Source organism: Podarcis filfolensis (genome assembly GCF_964270895.1).
Source record: "Podarcis filfolensis genome assembly, chromosome: 6".
In the NCBI taxonomy this organism is placed as follows: Eukaryota; Metazoa; Chordata; class Lepidosauria; order Squamata; family Lacertidae; genus Podarcis; species Podarcis filfolensis.
The window spans coordinates 25,466,700-25,485,929 of record NC_139609.1 but is presented as its reverse complement, the minus strand read 5'-3'; positions in this window follow the sequence as shown (position 1 = coordinate 25,485,929).

Below are 19,230 nucleotides of genomic sequence, written 5' to 3'. Positions count from 1 at the left end.
AATAAAGGGCTGTGACCATGAATTCCAACTGGTCGCCTACTGGTATTTCATGGAGGGACGAATGCAGCTGTAATGAATCCCCTTGATATAATGAAAAGTAGTTTCACAGCATTGCTCTACTTTCACAGAACCCGGAGAAGGCAAGCGAGCGTCCTGCCGTTGTAAATTCAAACACATGCAATATTAATATAGCTTATGGAGCCTTACATCTCTGTGAAATGTCACCAATATAAATAGACTGATCATGTTGGTTATTTGCTGGCAAATAATAATTAATCATGAAAAGTTAATCAAACACATCCCTAAAAAAATATGTGACAGCCATAATATGACGCCCATTCAGCCCACAGACAGACAGACAAACGCACACACTCACTCACATGTACTCCTTATTCATAGCTGCATGAATACAAAATGCCAATGATACTTCATCTTTAATACCGAAGGGATTTATAAGCATATTGCTTCAATAAAACCTGGTTCATCTGTACAGTGTGCAGCTCAGATATGCATATTTAATTACTCGGAAAGTAATTTACTTGTACAGATGGTGGTATTAGGGGTCTTACTTCAATTTAATTTACTTCTGCTGGTGAGAAATGTTATTTTGCTATGAATCTTTGCACAAAGAACACACTTTTATCATGGATAAATAATAACGCACAGTTTGTAATTAATACGCATGATTAATCTGATACATTCCCAATAAAGATTGAAACTGAAGTTGAACACAGCCCAGACGAGTTTGATGAAAGGGAATGTTAGAAGCACTCTAAATCCTAAGTAGTGACTTCTTGAAATATCACAGGAAGTAAACTCTGCTGGCACAATGAGGATACAATGGAGGCAGCAAAGCATGCCTTCCTCCCAGCTTTCACTGCCACAAGATAGGCTTGATCATAAACCCTCACCAAGTTGGGTTGCATTCAACTGCAGGCACTCCAAGTGTCCCATTTTCCCCCAGGGATGTCCCTGATTTAGAGAAGCCATCCCAGTTTCTGATATGATCTCAGAATGTCCCACTTTTCAGTAGGGCATCCCTATTTTCAATCGAGAAAAGTTGGAGGGTATGGTAGGATGTCCCTATTTTCACTGGAGGGTATGCCTCCAGACATCTGAAGGCAAGCCTTTATAGGGAAGTTTTTTATAATGTTTAATGTTTTGTTATGTTTTTATATATGTAGAAAGTTGCCTAGAGTGGCCGGGGCAACCCAGTACGATGTGTGGGGTATAAATAGTAAAATTATTATTATGGAATGGGACATCCCTATTTTCATCAGAGAAATGTTGGAGGGTATGCAACTGGTGTTTTCTTCCACTTGTCTTCAACCCATCACCCAGTTTGTTTCCTCACCGTAAGCTCTGGAGTATACAAGGAAGCCAAGCAGGAAGGGGTTCTGTCTGAGGTAGACAACACAGAAATGGATGCTAACTGAGGTAAAGGTACCCAGAAATAGATTCTGTTTCTGACTCTGAAGTAGATAATCACAGAAAATGGTTCTGCATGGGGTAGACAGCACAGAAGTGGATGCAAAAAAATAAAAAATGAAGCATTTCACCTTCTTGGGCCAAAATCTGCCTCTCCCTATGGTTCTACAGCACCAACAGAAGGATGATAAAATCACAATCTGTCACTATGGCTGCAACAAAACTGTGTGGTTGTGCTGATTCCATTGAACAGACAACCTCTTTTAACACCACTAAACAAGACCTTCCAAAATGGAAAGTAACACAGAGAATTAATTATTATCTATGCTCTTTTTTTGTATTTACTTGGTAGGAGGAAGTGCTTTGTTGAACAAAATTGTTTTCTGGTGTTAAAAAAGAAAATTATCACGAAAAGTATTCTTGGGTTCGTTACGCTCTCAAAACTGAGCATTTTTCTTCTATTAAATGCTGCATCCTGCATCTCAGAGGCAGCATTATACCACATGCCACTGCGGTTGCTATGGTAAGCGTTCATGTTTTATTGAACAGTAAATGGACACAATCCCCTAAATGACTCCCATATGGCCCTAACACAAGCAACTACTTCTTTCTTTTCTTTTCTTTTTTCCATTTTCCTCTCAGTGTTATAAGGAATATGGATTTTCAACCAACTGAAGAAAAATGCAGCCTCCTCTCTCTTCTTAATAGCACATTTTCCCTCTAGTTAGTCAATGTTTTCTTTTAAAAGATTAAAAAAGCATTTCCAAAGAATTATGAATGCGATGCACTGAGGTACTGAGTAGCCTCAAATCTCACTGAAAACTAATCAGCTGAGAAGAAGAAGAAAAACCACTTTAGAACATCAGAGACAATGGATGGCTTCTTATTATTTTGTACTGTGGTACTGATAGCTAATTACAAAACGTGCACAAATTCTCCTGCCCTCCAATGCTCTCATTTCAGCCACAGTTTCTGCACTGCTAATGCCTCTGCACAGAGAACTCAGATATATTTACCTAGAGCACATGCTCCCCACAAAAAGATTAACAAACCTCCCTAGAGCTACCTTCTGATGATAGTCAGGCAAAGGGACTGACCGTCCCAGGCTGAAGGGGCAAAGCAGGGAGAAAGGGACTGTGGAGCTGCCTCTTGGGCCTCATTGCAACAGTGTGTAGCTCCTCCAAGCAGCTTCTCTGCCACCTCTGAGATCTGAGAACAGGGGTGCCAACTTGAATAAAAAAATTGGGTAGGGGGGAGAGGTGAGCCTCACCTTGCATAATCAATCACATGACACAGTAAAAAAAGGTAAAGGGACCCCTGACAGTTAAGTCCAGTCACGAACGACTCTGGGGTTGCGGCGCTCATCTCGCTTTACTGGCCGAGGGAGCTGGCATTTGTCCGCAGATAGTTTTTCCAGGTCATGTGACCAGCATGACTAAGCCGCTTCTGGCGAAACCACATCAGCGCACGGAAACGCCGTCTACCTTCCTGCCGGAGCGGTACCTATTTATCTACTTGCACTTTTTGGCGTGCTTTCAAACTGCTAGGTTGGCAGGAGCAGGGACCGAGCAACGGGAGCTCACCCCGTTGCGGGGATTTGAACTGCCAACCTTCCGATCGGCAAGCCCAAGGCTCAGTGGTTTACACCACAGCGCCACCCGCGTCCCCACATGACGCAGCACACACACACAATTTGAATGACAATGCCTGTGAACTGGGGGGGGGGTTGGCCCCCTCAAATATTTTATTGAGGGAGCCCTCCAGGAGCTAGCTGAGAAATAGACAAAGTGGAGTTCCTTCTTTAGAGCTGAGCATTCTGGGTGAGGTGACCAGGAGAATATTTTTGCAACCATTGTGGTTTGCAGCAGTGGCTGGTAAGATCTTTTTTTTAAAAAAAAACAACTTATTTTTTATAAAAAGCTGTAGGACTCTCCTGAATTCTGATTGCTGGCCAGTGCCTGACTGGGCAACCATTGGTGCCAGGCCTGTCAATGGGCCTCAAACTGCAAACTGTCTTTTTTTAAACAGAGGTTGGGTGGCCATCTGCTATGGATGCTTTAGTTGAGATTCCTGCATTGCAGGGGCTTGGACTAGATGACCCTCGGGGTCCATTCCAACTCTATGATTCTTTTGTTCTCTCTCCAGCCATTCTTATCCAGAGAACCTTCATCCACACGTGCAGCTTCCCTAACACTTTATCAGTTTCAAAGCAGAACAGAAACCCTCATGTGCAGATTGGCCCCTGTTCCAATCTAAATAAATGGGATGGGGAAATTTCTTGGGTAGCCATGTGTGACTCGGAGCATATTTAGATCTGCACATGAGAATGCATGTATTTTTGCCATGCATTTTTATTTTTATTTTTAGCAGCTTTGGCTTATAATTGTAATATGCACCATCCTGTCTTCCCCACTGGCAATCATTTCCAGTAAAACCAGGCACTGAATCGTATTATTGCAGATGGGAAAGAGAAAAACACACATAATCACAGCGTACCACTTATCTCTTGCTTCCTGACACTGAAGTCTCTGGAGCATGTAATAATTTACAAGGGGAGGAACAAAACAGGATCTCCCTGCTACGATGGAAGTATATGAAACGCTGAACACTGGTAGGACTCTGATTTTTGCTTAACAGCGGTTTTCAAAGTGGGAGTCTGTAGGCCCCTTCAGAGTTTATGGAGATCTTCCTGGGGGTCCATTCGACAAACCACCCATCCCTGCCAAACTTCACAACTATCTTGTTGCCCAGTTCACAGCCTTTCAGAGGCAGCTCATTCTAGCACAATGGCTGCTGTAAGGGTCGTGCGGGTGTTACAACACCAAACGACTGTAGCCTTCACAAAATTGCACGGCTGTTCCTATAAGCCAGTGGCGATCCTATTCCTCAATTTTTATGTATGCTAAAATCCTCCGGTTCCTCAGAATTCCCCCTGCAAAACAACCTGCTCCCCGCCCCCTGTTCATTAAGAACAGAAAAGGCTGTTGTCCAGGATTTAAGGCAGGGAACTTTTCTGGCCCTATTTGGAGAAGCTGGGAATTGAACCTGGGATATTCTTTGAGAAAGTAGATCCAAAATTTCTCTCCTGCGTTTGTGTGTGTGTGTATATGTGTGTGTGTGTGTGTGTGTATGAGAGAGAGAGAGAGAGAGAGAGAGAGAGAGAGAGAGAGAGAGAGAGATCAACCCTTAGTAGAAAAACTCAGAAGGTTCCAAACAGCTGGACAGCCGACAATCCATCAAGAGATTCAACCTGTCTATTGATGGTCTATCATAATTATTTTTATTTTTTGGAAGGAACCAGTATAAGAAGAGGAAGAAGAAGAGTTTGGATTTGATATCCTGCTTTATCACTACCAGAAGGAGTCTCAAAGCGGCTAACATTCTCCTTTCCCTTCCTCCCCCACAACAAACACTCTGTGAGGTGAGTGAGGCTGAGAGACTTCAGAGAAGTGTGACTAGCCCAAGGTCACCCAGCAGCTGCATGTGGAGGAGCAGAGACGCGAACCCGGTTCACCAGATTACGAGTCCACCGCTCTTAACCACTACATCAAACTGGCTCTCTAACAAGGGAAGGCCAGTGATGGAATACCTCTCTCACTCTCTCACTCTTTTTTCATCACTGGGTGGTTGATTTCAGCCCAAGGAACCTTCAAAAGGAAGTTGCTGCCATTATGTGCATGTTTATTTTAATGAAATGAACGAAGATTATGAGTCATGGGAGTGTGTGTGTGTGTGTGTGTGTGTGTGTGTGTGAACTTAATGGTGCTTAGTTGATTTTTTGGTTGCTCTTTTGTTAATGTTGTTATTATTGTATTATATGTTGGAGGGAGAGACCTTGGAAGATGGCGCCAGCAGTAAGTCTCCTGTGAGCCTCAACAGAGTGAGTAGGAGCTTTTTACAGAATAATAACAATAATTACAGAAAGACACTCAGAAAAATCAAAGCTTAGCCTGATAAAGAATCCGGGAGCTACCAGGAGGTATTTTTAAACCTCCCCTCTCTCCTCTCCTGAGCTTTTTTTATCTGCCCTTTGTAATCCCGTGGAAGCCATTCAAACTTTCCAAGGCCATCCAGTGAGTATTATATGTTATTAAGGCTGTATTTTGGGCTTTTCTTCAGCCAGAACTCGCTGGAACTCATTTCCGGCCCCTCTCAGGTGGGTGCCACTATACGAGAACAAGGGAGGTTTCATGGTGAGTTCCGGCACCTCTTTTTCTAGAAAAATAACACTGGTGTATTGATTTGTTAATCATTTAATGTTACTTTGGCTTCAATTGTGTTTCATAGATTGTAATTGTTTCACTGATGATTTGTTAATTATTCTACGCGAGTTATGCTGTACTTGTGATGTTCTATTATGTAGGGACGTGGGTGGCGCTGTGGTCTAAACCACTGAGCCTCTTGGGCTTGCTGATCAGAAGGTCGGCGGTTTGAATCCCCGCAACAGGGTGAGCTCCCGTTGCTCTGTCCCAGCTTCTGCCACCTAGAAGCTTGACAGCATGCCAGTACAAGTAGATAAATAGGTCCCGCTGCAGGCGGGAAGGTAAATGGTGTTTCTGTGCACTCTGGCAGTCGTTACAGTCCTCTGTGCGCCAGTAGCAGTTTAGTCATGTGGGCCACATGACCCAGAATACTGTCTGTGGACAAACGTCGGCTCCCTCAGCCTGAAAGTGAGATGAGTGCCGCAAGCCCAGGGTCTCCTTTGACTGGAGTCCAGGGGTCCTTTACCTTTCCTTTTACTTCTATTATGTCCCTTCATTTTATTACTATTTATTGTTGGTAAGCTGCTCTGGGATTGTTTTTAATTCTACATTTAATACTGTACTTAATGCATTACACTGTGTTTCATGTACTCTGTTTTCTTCTTAACTTCTCTACTGGCTCTTGACTGAAGAGTGTGTGTGTGTGTGTGTGTGTGTGTGTGTGTTAAAGAAAAGCAGCATAGAAATATAAATAAATCAAATCAATCTCATTCTCACTCTCTCACACACCAATCAGACTGTGCCTACAGCTAAAATTAGGCCAGGTACAATGGCATATTTGTTCATTATGTAGACATTTGGTTGGCTTTGAAATTTGCAACAAAATGTCAGGACAAAAATGCTTGTATCACAAGTATTTTACATTTATAATTTCCCCATGTTAAATTGTATTTCCCATGAAGAGGCGGAATGAATTTTGGTTTATTTTCTGTTGGCTTTCAGATTTACCTGACAAGTGTTGGCCTTAACTGTCATCGGCCTCCTTAGGTCTAAAGACTTGCAAATACACTTGTAATCAAGGTCTGATTCATATGGCAGATTAGAAGCCTCGGTTTCTGCACCTCTTTGTGTGCTTCAGTCCATTTCCCACCCCCTCTATTATTATGCTAATCCTTTTAGGTCAACATATCCACCCACCCATTTTTCTTAAATCTGCTAGCCAGAACTTCCTCTTGCTTCCCTCCTCCCGCTTCTAACTTCTCTTCAATCATTTCTTGAAGTAGCCCTTCATTTCGGGAATGTGTTCCATCACAACTGATTTCATCTTCCTCGCACTTTGCATCACTTCGTATCAACAGTTCTGCCCAGCGTTTATTCATATCCAACTCCGTTTATAAATTATTTTCCAACTCCCCATTTCACACACCTTTGGTTTCCTTTATTCCTTTTCCTCCCTGTCACCCATACTTCATATTCTTAAAGAGCGATACCTCATAGGTTTGTTTTTAAAGATAAATTTCTTTTTCACTTGTAAACCTAATTCCCCTGCCAGTAAATGTTTCTTTTTATAAAATGTACATTTCACCATGTATTTTAAGTCTTGTGAAGCCACACTATTCTGTCCACACAAACACCCTCTAAATTTCCTAGTGGCTGCTCAATGGCCTGGAAAACCAAAATTCATTTTGTTGAAAATGTTCTGCAGCTTTCCTTTGGCATCTGAATACTAATATACTATCCACAAAACATATTTAAATACCTATTGGCCACATCCTATGCAGGGACAGATGGGGTTTGTCAACATTGGAAGGTAGATCATCTGGGAGAAGGAAAACTCTCATCCTAAACCTCCACAGCCTTGCAGGATATCTTCAGGAGAAGAAAAGGCTATGGAGAAAACCCTATACAAATCCAGAGTGGAGTCCCTAAGACAGTTGGGCAACTCCTGCAGTCAAACTGGTGCCCATCATATTGTTCTGCTTTCCTTTGGACCACTTCAGTGGGGCCGAGTGAGGTCTTGTCATCTGGGCAGCCCAGGACCTCCATAAGCACTGTCCAGGTTTGTGCCCCAGGGAAGCCACTTCGGTACTGCTAACACTGTGGATTCACTACACCCCTGAAAATGCATTCCATTGTGTCTCAAAACAGATGGATGCCCACGACAACAATATCTTCTGCAAATACATTTGCTAAACACTGCACGATCAATTCCACCACCTCTTCAGATGCTGCTTTCAGCCACAAAGTTCTGCAGAAGTTCTTGGGCTGATCCGCCTTCTCTTGCTACTGCTTTCTTACATCCCATTTGTCAGCAATGCCCTCAAGGATCCACAGCAGAAGTTTATTACCTTGTGAATTTCTGTTCACTAGGGATCCTGGAGGACATTGCTACCTGCCCACGTTTGTGGATTTGTAGTGTAGCATTAGTCATGTCCCAGTTACCGTTTCTCCCACTGTCTCACATGTGGGAAGTTGTAGTTAAAGTCTCCAAGTCTCCAAGGGGTCTTTGCTCTCACGGTATCTCCTTTCGGGTCTACCTTTGGGTGGCTAAGTGTTTTGTTTTTATGTTGGCTGTCGTTTCTTCCCCCTTGCAGTGCATTTTTGAGTCATCCTTTTTTGCCAGTCTGGGAATGAGGGTGTGTCTCCTCCTATTCCACCTCAAAATTCTAGCAGCTCTGCCTGTTGGTTCCAGTAAGAAGTGCCAATATAGGGGCCACATTCCCCATACCAGCCTGCTTGTTTCTTAAGATCTTCTGTAGAAGCCCTTTTTTCAAGTACCCTCTTTAGCGAAGGTTTCTTCAGTGGAGCCCTGACCTTCCAAAGAGTCACGTCTTGTCATAACATTACAATATGTTGGGTGCTAGCTTCTGTTTGCCTAGGTACTTTAGATGACAGTGAATTTTGCCTTACACTGTTGTTCAGCTACTATTGGCCAAAAAGGGATGAGGGTAGCCCTGTGGTCTAAACCACTGAGCCTCTTGGGCTTGCTGATCGGAAGGTCGGCGGTTCAAATCCATACAACGGGGTGAGCTCCTGTTGCTCTGTCCCAGCTTCTGTCAGTGCAAGTAGAGAAATAGGTACCACTGTGGTGGGAAGGTAAACGGTGTTTCCATGCGCTCTGGCACTCGTCACAGCCCTCCGTGTGCCAGTAGCGGTTTAGTCATGCTGGCCACATGACCCAGAAAGCTGTCTGTAGACAAACACCACCTCCCTCAGCCTGAAAGCAAGATGAGCGCCGCAGCCCATAGTCACCTTTGACTGGACTTAACTGACCAGGGGTCCTTTATCTTTACCTACTTTTGGCCATGATATCTGGAGCTGATAGGGGTTGGAACTGGACAACATCTGGAGGGCTACTACTTCCCCAATCCTGCTATAGTTGTTATCTGTAGCAACTTTGTAATAGTAATAGGACATCAAATAATGGAACCACATTTAGTTTGGTCCACATTTCATCATGATCAAACTATAGTTGCTGTCTGTACTGGCTCCTCCTGCATGATCTTACTGGATTCTTAAACTGATTATTATTTAATCTATTTGCTGCTTTCTTGCATCTCCTCTTCTTTCCCAGGTATATCTTGTTTCATGTATCTTAAATAACGTATTTGTTACCTGAGAATTTCATCAAGCAATCAATCTCCCTTCTCTCGTTCCTTTCACTTAGCTCAAATAATCTGTTTTCTCTCCCATCCTTTCCTTCGCCAGCATTCCAATCTCCCATTTTATGATCAAGTTATCTTTCCCCTTTAGTTGTTATCCTCCAGTTTGCTCACAGACATACTTAAAAGGTTTTCAAGCAAAATCTTAAGCAGATCTTTGATAGATGGAAGAGATCAAGCTTGTTAAATATCACACGGAAAGGTAGACATTTCTTATCTTGAGCAATATGCTTTAGACTTTGTTTTTTAAATACTCTTTTTCTTTTTTAAGTGCGAGACTGTAGGAAAATCAGCTGCGGGCATTCCTGGACCTCCAGTTCCTTGAGTCATTGCTGCGAAGGAAGCTGTAGGCCTCCAGAAACCCATAGCTTTCTTAGTGCCTTGCTCCACAACCACCCCTTGCCACTGTCCATTCCTGCCCTCCGTAAACCCCCTGTCAAAGCATCTTTGTGCTGGTCAAAAACTCTGCTTCTCTTTTTGTTCCCGGTTTGCTCCCTGGTCCTCTGCCCTGCCATTCTTGCTTCCAGTTTGTCTCACTGAAATTATCTCTCTAGATTGTCCTTCACCTCACTTTAACCTCTCGAAGGGCTCATCCACACTTCCGTTGCCCCACTGCTTTCCCACAGGGATACCTGAGGTTTAGCACTGAATGCCATTTGTTCCGATTCAGCACTAAAGAGTACATTTTCTGATGGAAAATGGCAGAGCAAATGCAAAACTGCTCAGACCCATACATTGAGCTTGTCTCTTGGTCAAGCACCTCAACCAAAGCACTTCAATGGAAAGGCCACATTCTACCATGCCTGACATGAGAAATCCATTATTAGCTGTTCTTTCTCTTTCTTTCTTTCTTTCTTTCTTTCTTTCTTTCTTTCTTTCTTTCTTTCTTTCTTTCTTTCCAGATTTAGGTCTGGGAAAATGCCAGTTTGTTTGGGCAGCAGTCCGTGTGCAGCAGTATCTAACAAAGTGCCTGTATTTTACCTCCGAAGCCTACAACAACTTGGGCAGGGTAGATTTTGGATGGGAGATCAGCGAATGGACAGATGGTGAAATACCTTCACCAACATGGTGAAATACCAGCACCAAGTGTGCAAAACAGATTTCCTCTTCCACATATGGGCTGATCCTGAGAAGCCCTGAGCTGACATGTGGGAATCTAGCTAAGACCTGTGAGAAGCTGGGAAACTAGCTAACCATGGAGAAAGGTTCTAAGCTAGTTAGCCTCTGTGACTTGCTGCTTTTCTACTTGTTGTGTGTGTGTGTGTGTGTGTGTGTGTGTGTGTGTGTAAGAACATCGCAAAGCTGATCCTGCCACCGACCTCACAGGCAGTAGTGGTAATAGACTTCATTGTATTTTTAGCAACCAACCATCATACAAGTTCAGGGGGCTATGTTTTGTTCTTTAAATATATTTTAAATGCCCTCTGACTCTTAGTTGCATATGGATTAATAATCCGGAGAATAAGATCATGCACCATACAAGACACAAAGTTACAGAAAGAAGTAAAATACAAATGAACACAATGGAGCAGTCTAGTTTATACTTCTCACAATTACATAAAGTGCAGAAAGAAAATTCCTAGCTAAAAATTTGATAAGCACATACTTATCTAGATCCATTAAATTTTGAGTGCTTTTTAAAAAACAAAACAAAGCTGCTACAATGAATTGTGCTGTTCTAAATGTGATATACCTGTTCATCATGTGCCATTTGAAAATGGTACTGTTACTGAGGCGCTCTGCCTCGCTGTCATCCTTAACCCCTTGTGTCCTAAAGCTTTACTCTGCAGCTTGCAGGTGAGGGATTGAGCCAGTGTCAATGAGGAAGGAAATTTGGTGTACATGAACTATCCTTTCTAATAGGAGTTGCTCTCATTATTTGCAGATAACTTACTCTGCACCTGTCTCTTTTTTGCCCACACCCACCACAGGAAGAGATATTGGATTAGACATGTGGGTGGAAATCCACACAATTTGCTTGTCTATTGGAGGTCCAGAACAGAAATCACACAGTGATCTTTTTAAAAAATCGTTTTTCAGTTGCAAATGTTACATAAATAATGACATTATTTACTGCCTTATTTACTCCACTGAAATTAATTGTGTGATTAATTACATAAGCTTCGTCCACAGCAGATAACTAGACGGGTAATGAAGGGGTTTAGCAGAAGCTGAACTGCAGCAGAACAGAAGCAGTACTGGTTGGGATGAACCCAGGATGTGAAGGTAGTCACTGCTTCTTTATATCCGTACAATTGGACTCTTCTAATTCATAGAATCATAGAACTGTAGGATTGGAAGGGACCTCGAGGGTCAACTAGTCCAACCCCCTGGAATGCAGGAATCATTTTGCCCAATGTAGGACTCAAATCAATGACCCTGAGATGAAGAGTCTCGTGCTCTACTGACTGAGCTATCTTCAGCCTTTTTCATACTACACCAATGTCTGGGAGGCACAGGGTCAGCCCACTTCTTACATGCTCTGTGGCTGAAAACTTAAGGTTGCCCTGTTTATTATTATTAGAAGAGTTTGAAGAAGAGTTTGGATTTGATATCCCGCTTTATCACTACCCGAAGGAGTCTCAAAGCGGCTAACATTCCCCTTTCCCTTCCTCCCCCACAACAAACACTCTGTGAGGTGAGTGGGGCTGAGAGACTTCAGAGAAGTGTGACTAGCCTAAGGTCACCCAGCAGCTGCATGTGGAAGAGCAGGGAATCGAACCCAGTTCACCAGATTACAAGTCCACCGCTCTTAACCACTACACCACACTGGGGAAGCTCTCCCTTTAGAAAACAAAAGCAAACCAGGACACCACAAAAGCTGAGCAAAAAAAGGGGTCACTTCTGCCTTTGTAATCCCGGACATATGGCAGCCCCAAGGGGATGGGATTTCTCCTAGAGAAGATTGCTCCAACCATAGCCAGCTCTTCATCTCTGTCCCCTCCACTCTGTACCTTCCTCTCCTTTTTGTGACTGTTCTTTCCTTGAGTTATGAACCAGATGTTCTGCCTTTCTTAACCAAACAGAGTGGGTAACATTTGTAGAGCATTGCAGCTGGTCTCCTCTCCAAGATGGAAACATAGTTTGGCAAGTTTGCAGCAAAAGTAATATATGGATGGTGGTGATTGGCTACTGCCTATGATGTGAACAAGACATCGCCATCCCAAATTCCAGGGAGGAGGGGGATAGTATTTTTTTTTAAGTGCTCATTTAAAAAATCATAATAGATGAACTTATCCATGTCCCCCCCTCCTTTTTAAAGGGAAACAGCTTGCTCAAAGTCTGGGGAGTGCAAAGACAGACGTTTAGCCTTCGGTTTGATTTCCTAGGATGCTTGTCTGTGATGCAGATTGTGAGGTCAGGAGAACACCAGGCTCACGCTGCAGGTGTGATTTGGCTTTAAATACCACATCTGTTTTCATTCTTAGTTGCATGGGCCACATAGCTCAGGCATGTGTGAAAGTGAAAACACTGCGGCTGACTTTTGCTTTATAAAAGAAATCCATCAGCCCAAATGCCTGGCCTTTATACACACAGCAGGCCACAGTTTAACAAAAAAAAATAAAATATAGCTGTGCCAGGTTTTCCTGGGTCAATTGGCAGCACCGCTCTGTTACTCACAGGGCAGAAGCCTGTCCTTGTAGTCAGTGTGGAGACCACATGAATCAGAGCAACTGATGAGTGAACAATGAAAACTTTAAAACACACTCACATCCATCTGGCTCTGAAAAAGGCAATGATGTCACATCGGAGGACACAACTACACACGGTGCAACTATTGGCCACAGAAGAACCTATTTAATTATAATAAACGTGTTTGTAGATCTGTGGCATTTGTTTCTCGAACGAATACCTATGAGAACTTTTAAAAAGACAATCAGAAATAGGGGTCAAGTTCTTCCCAGGCAAGCCACCTTGTAAAATTATCCGGAATGTAATAATACCCATGTTATTGACTTAAGCACAGTTTCTTGTGACATGCTGCCGCTGACCTGTAATTTTTATCCTACATGTTGCCGGCACTATTAAAACGACACTTGTGAATGTAAATTAAGCTCACAAAGGGGACAGATTGTATGATTCTGGTTTCCCTCAGACGCCTGTAGGCTATCACAGGTTCCATATGTGGAGTAATTATGTTCACTGAAGGAAAGAATAAATGCTGTCAAATTGTGTACGGTGAAGAAAAGGCAGCTATTATATTTCAGTAGTCAGTGGAGCATTGCCACAGACAGTGGCAAGATGTATCAGGAAATAAACCAGCAACAGCCCTATACTGAATACCATCTTTAAATGAATATATGCTTTTGAAGACATAGTGCACGGTTGTTAAAAGTATGCGGGTTACTTAGCAATCTTTCCTGCTGCGGATTTTGAGTGGATGCATGCTTTTTTGATCAGAGATATCAGACTTAATTCATGGCCATTGGACAACTCCTGCTTGACATTTTCTTAACATGGGCTGAAAGAAAAACTCAACAAATAAATGTTTTTAGCTTCATCACTCCCTATAACCATATAGGCAACCTGGAAATTTCAGTTGCTTCAGAATAAAGATGCAGGGTTTTGCCTGGAACTGGTAGATTACCCTGATTCTTTATCAACTTCATTAATTCCTGGTGTTTAATTCAAGATGGTTGTCCTGGTATCACAAGGACTGCTTTCCACCGTATGACAGACCCTCCAAGTGTCCATATTTTCCGGAGACAGTCTCATATTTATCATAGGGTTGCCATATGTCCTCTTTTTCCAGGACACATCCTCTTTTTCATGGGTAGAGTCATCATAGCATTCCATAGTTAAAAGTAAGTTAAGGTAAAGGGACCCCTGACCATTAGGTCCAGTCGCGGACGACTCTGGGGTTGTGGCACACATCTCACTTTATTGGCTGAGGGAGCCGGCGTACAGCTTCCGGGTCATGTGGCCAGCATGACTAAGCCACTTCTGGTGAACCAGAGCAGCGCACAGAAATTTACCTTCCTGCTGGAGCAGTACCTATTTATCTACTTGCACTTTGACGTGTTTTCGAACTGCTAGGTTGGCAGGAGCAGGGACTGAGCAACAGCAGCTCACTCTGTCACAGGGATTCGAACCGCCGACCTTCTGATCAGAAAGCCCTAGGCTCTGTGGTTTAACCCACAGCGCCACCTGCATCCCTACATAGTTAAAAGTAGAAGTCGGCAAATGTGTCCTCTTTTTTCCTCTTCAAAATATGTCAACCCTAATTTACAGAAGCCATCCCAGTTTCTGATCTGATCCCATAATGTCTCACTTTTCCTCATGACATCTCTATTTCCATCAGTGAAATGTTGGAGGATATGGAGTTATGCGACCCTCAAGGCAAGAAGATAAGTAACTATACAGCCTTTAGAAGACATCTGAAGGCAGCCCTGTATAGGGAAGATTTGTTGAATGTTGAATGCTTTATTACGTTTTTTTGTATTTTGGAAATTGCCCAGAGTGGCTGGGATATAAATAATAAAATTATTATCAGGGCTTTTTTCAGCTGGAACTCACCAGAACTAAGTTCTGGCCCCTCTCAGGTTGGTGCCGTTGCCAATATAAGAGAACACAGGGGGCATTCATGGTAGGTTCTGGCACCTCTTTTTCCGGAAAAATAGCACTGATGCTGCTGATTGAATAGGACATCCCTATTTCCATTGGATAAATGTTGGATGGTATGATGAGCCTGCCTGAGTACTTTGCCTCACTTCTCCTGAGATCTTGCGATGCACCCATGTCACCAGTTTTTTGATCTCCAGATAGGCAACAAAAGCAAGACCTTTTGGTTGGGGCATGCATAATCTCCAAACGCCTCCAAAGACACTGTATTTTTAGATGAGCAATGAAAAATGGTTTCAAGCAGCCCTTTCCATATTACTAATTTTCTGAAAAGATTGTGCTGTTGCTTTTAACTTTGTTGTAAGCCGTTACTTATTGTTGCTGATTGCTGTATTATTATTTCTAAGTAGATTTAGTTATACTACTATATAGAAAGGGAACGCAGAAGTGCCAGAAATCAGTGAATAAAATGAGCAATACAACATGCGGGTCTCCGCCAGAGGTTCTGGAAAGAGGTGGTCCCTTGCAACACAGAGAACAGCAAATGAGGAAAATATGCGACAGAGACTGGCCAGGATGAAACACAGGCATGATCCCAGGGCAAAAATGGTGGGCAGTCAGGCAAGCAGGTAGATGAACTAGAGAAACAGGTGAGGCCCAGGGGAGCCAACCTGGGTCCCAGGTTATGGGTGCCCAGTGCATGCGACGTCATGATGTCACACTTAACATGACATCATGACGGCACCAGGTCAGGTTTTGAGACCTTGCAAGGCCTAGGAAAGCATCTCTGAGGCCTCAGAGATGCTGTCCAAGGCCTTGAGAGACCTCAGAAGTTGTGTTGGGGGCCCTGCGTTATGGGTGCTGGGAACCCACAACAATTTTTTTTGTGGGTGCTCAGGCACCCAGAGCCACCTATAGTTGGCATCCCTGGGGAGGCCTACAGCCAGATTTTTTATGACCATTTTCTAAACTCAGAAAGTGGAAGGAACACAGCAGAAAGGATGCTCACCTGCCATTGGTTCACAACTCCTGGTTTCTGATTCAGCTACAGTTATACTGAACATGTCAAAAGTTGCTTTTTCAGCTGTTCATTTTGGGTAAAATGGAGCCTGCCTGAAAAATCATTGGTGGTGGTTGTAGCATACTGAATATACTGCAGAGAATTTGTACAGAGGTGCAAGCCTCTGTGAAGCTTCTGAAGTGCATACAGACATCCAGCCCGACTTCCCAGAAGATTTCAGAGAATCAGTTTTCCCTCCTTTTGTGTGTGTGTGTGTGTGTGTGTGTGTGTGTTTAGTCAATCTTTATTGAGTTAAAATGAATACATCCACACAGTATTTGCCATTACAGGCTTACAACATAAGAAAGAAAAATAAAAATGCAAGATAAGGACAAGTGTATAAAAATCAGGGGGGGGGGAGGAAAGAAAAAACATATGGAATTATGAATTCCTCAACATTAAGTATTTTGTTAATGCAATGATTATTCACACAATTAGAAGTAAAAAGTGCTGCAAACATTTTAAAAGACTTCCATGTATTCTCATTGTACTTTATCTGTTATATACATTATACCGCACAGTTACCTGTTTCTTGTAATTTTTCATTATACCTCAGTTACCTTTTAGTTTTCCCTCCTTGTGTTGACATTTACAGTTGCCAAGTGCTAAAAAATGACATAGAATCATAGCATTGTATTGTTGGAAGGGACCATGAGGGTCATGTCGTCTAACCCCCTGCAATGTAGGAAACGGTTGCCCGACATGGGGCTTGAATCCACAAACCTCAAAATTAAGAGTCTCATGCTCTACTGAATGAGCTATCCCAGCTGACATGGAACTCTTTTGTTTGAGGGTTCTAACAAGCAGTAGATCCTGCAAAGAGATCCCATAGTCTCTAGGGTGCCCTAACAGGGGCCATATGATTTCAGGGCCCATGTGATCAAAGCTGCCATGTGGTCAAATGTTTGGAAAATCACTTATGTTCCGTTCCTCCAAGTATTTCTTCTGTCATTATTTGTTTTGATGTAAGATGCCCTCAGCAGAGGGCCTTCTCGGTAGTGGCACCCGCCCTGTGGAACGCCCTTCCAGCAGATGTCAAAGCGATAAACAACTACGTGACATTCAGAAGACATCTTAAGGCAGCCCTGTTCAGGGAAGTTTTTAATCTGTGATATTTTATTGTATTTTTGGTTTTTATGGAAGCCGCCCAGAGTGGCTGGGGAGGCCCAGCCAGATGGGCGGGGTATAAATAATAAATTATTATTATTATTATTATTATTTAGAAAAATCATTCGCACAAAATAGAAATTAGAGTGAAATTTCAGAGTGTGGCTATATGATTATAGCCATATACCAGAAATGGCAATGAAAAAAAACCCATATAGTTTAGGAGAATGGCAAATTCTCTCCCCCACCCCCATTGTATAGTATTTGCTTTCGGTGAACAGGCAGGTTTCATCTGTGGCTTGTCAGTATTAATGCTGGACACTGCATCTCTGCATTATTGTTGTTGTTGTTGTTATTATTATTATTTAAAAACCCACCAAACTTGGGCAGCATCTTCTTAACAACAAAAGCTTCTCCTCCACACCTCTCAGCTCTACCTACAGCATCCACCTGTCAGCTGCTGTCAGAGAATCTGTTATTAGTACTGCTGAGGGTACCAGAAGCAGATGTTCCGGCCAGCAGGATTTACTGCTGTAATGTTTAGTACACACACAGGAATCTGGCAGGTTGGAGAGAACGCACCTTGCACAACACAACCACAGTTATTAACTGCTTTGGGGCTGAATTTAGACAAAACCTCAGAACATCACCTGTCCTGTCATCCTCACTCCGTGAAAAATATAGGTAGGTTCCTTTTCACTCTCATTTGCTCCCAATGTAGCCGAGAGCTTTGAAGAGAGAAGGGTTGTTGGGAAACTTCCTGGGATGAATATAATGTAATTATATAATGTAAGAATGTAAAAAAACCTCTGGATCAGTCCAAGAGTCCATTCAGTAGACCTTGTTTGGATAATATGACAATATTTGGAATGAGTTTATACAAAATATTTGGAATGAGTTTATACAAAATGTGGTAGGCTATTAACATTTACATATGTATTAGGATAATGATATCAAACTTAGAAAATAATGTATGGATTAGGGCATTTTTTCTAAAAAAAATTGTTTAGGGGTACTCTCATTTTCCTACTCATATTGAAATACTGCACCTCAATGAGGCCAAACTTAGATTCACAAAATGTTTAGGGGGATGCCTACCCCCGCAAATACCCCTAGATAAAAAAGCAATGGATTAGGGTATTTTTCATATTTATTCACTTTTTTTCTCTACGTATTTTTGTGTCTTTTTCCTTTTTTGTTTTCTTATTTGAAGGTTTTTCAATAAAATAATAATATCAAAAAAGAGTCCATTGAGTCCAACATATGGCGTCTTAACAGTAAACAGTATGATGTTTCCGAGAAACTAATAAGCAACTGATATTCAGAGTCATGGGACGCGGGTGGCGCTGTGGGTTAAACCACAGAGCCTAGGACTTGCCGATCAGAAGGTCGGCGGTTCGAATCCCTGCGACAGGGTGAGCTCCCGTTGCTCGGTTCCTGCTCCTGCCAACCTACCAGTTTGAAAGCACATCAAAGTGCAAGTAGATAAACAGGTACCACTCCGGTGGGAAGGTAAACGGCGTTTCCGTGCGCTGCTCTGGTTCGCCAGAAGTGGCTTAGTTATGCTGGCCACATGACCCAGAAGCTGTACGCCAGATCCTTTGGCCAATAAAGCGAGATGAGCGCCGCAACCCCAGAGTCGGCCACGACTGGACCTAATGGTCAGGGGTCCCTTTACCTTTACCTTTTATTCAGAGTCATGACCTCTTTGTAAAGAGGTAGAGGTAACCACAACAAAGTGGAGTCGAGATTATTATGATCAAATACACATGTGCATTATAGCTAAACACAGGAAGTGCAGAATGGTGCATACCTACATTAATTTAACAACAGCCATTCCAGCTTACATTGCTGTACTTAGATAGAGATCTGTGCTGCAGAACAGGAAACGTCTGTGCTATTCAGTATAGGGATATTATTAATTGCATCTAATGCACACACATTATCTGGAACTCTGTATTTGCTTTTGGGAGCATGTTACTCGAGCTTCCGATGCGGGAAGATTTCAAACATCCCATGTAGTACGTCTGTAGCAGCTGTAGGATTTACAAACATCTGCGAAGTCCAGAAGGAAGCGCTCTTGGTGGCTTGACCAGTATCCTGCATCGCATCATATCAAAGCATCTGTAAAATTTCTGTTGGGCATGCACAGATGGTCACCTTGGCACATTACCAGGATCCTTCTCCTACTCATACCATATGATGCCTC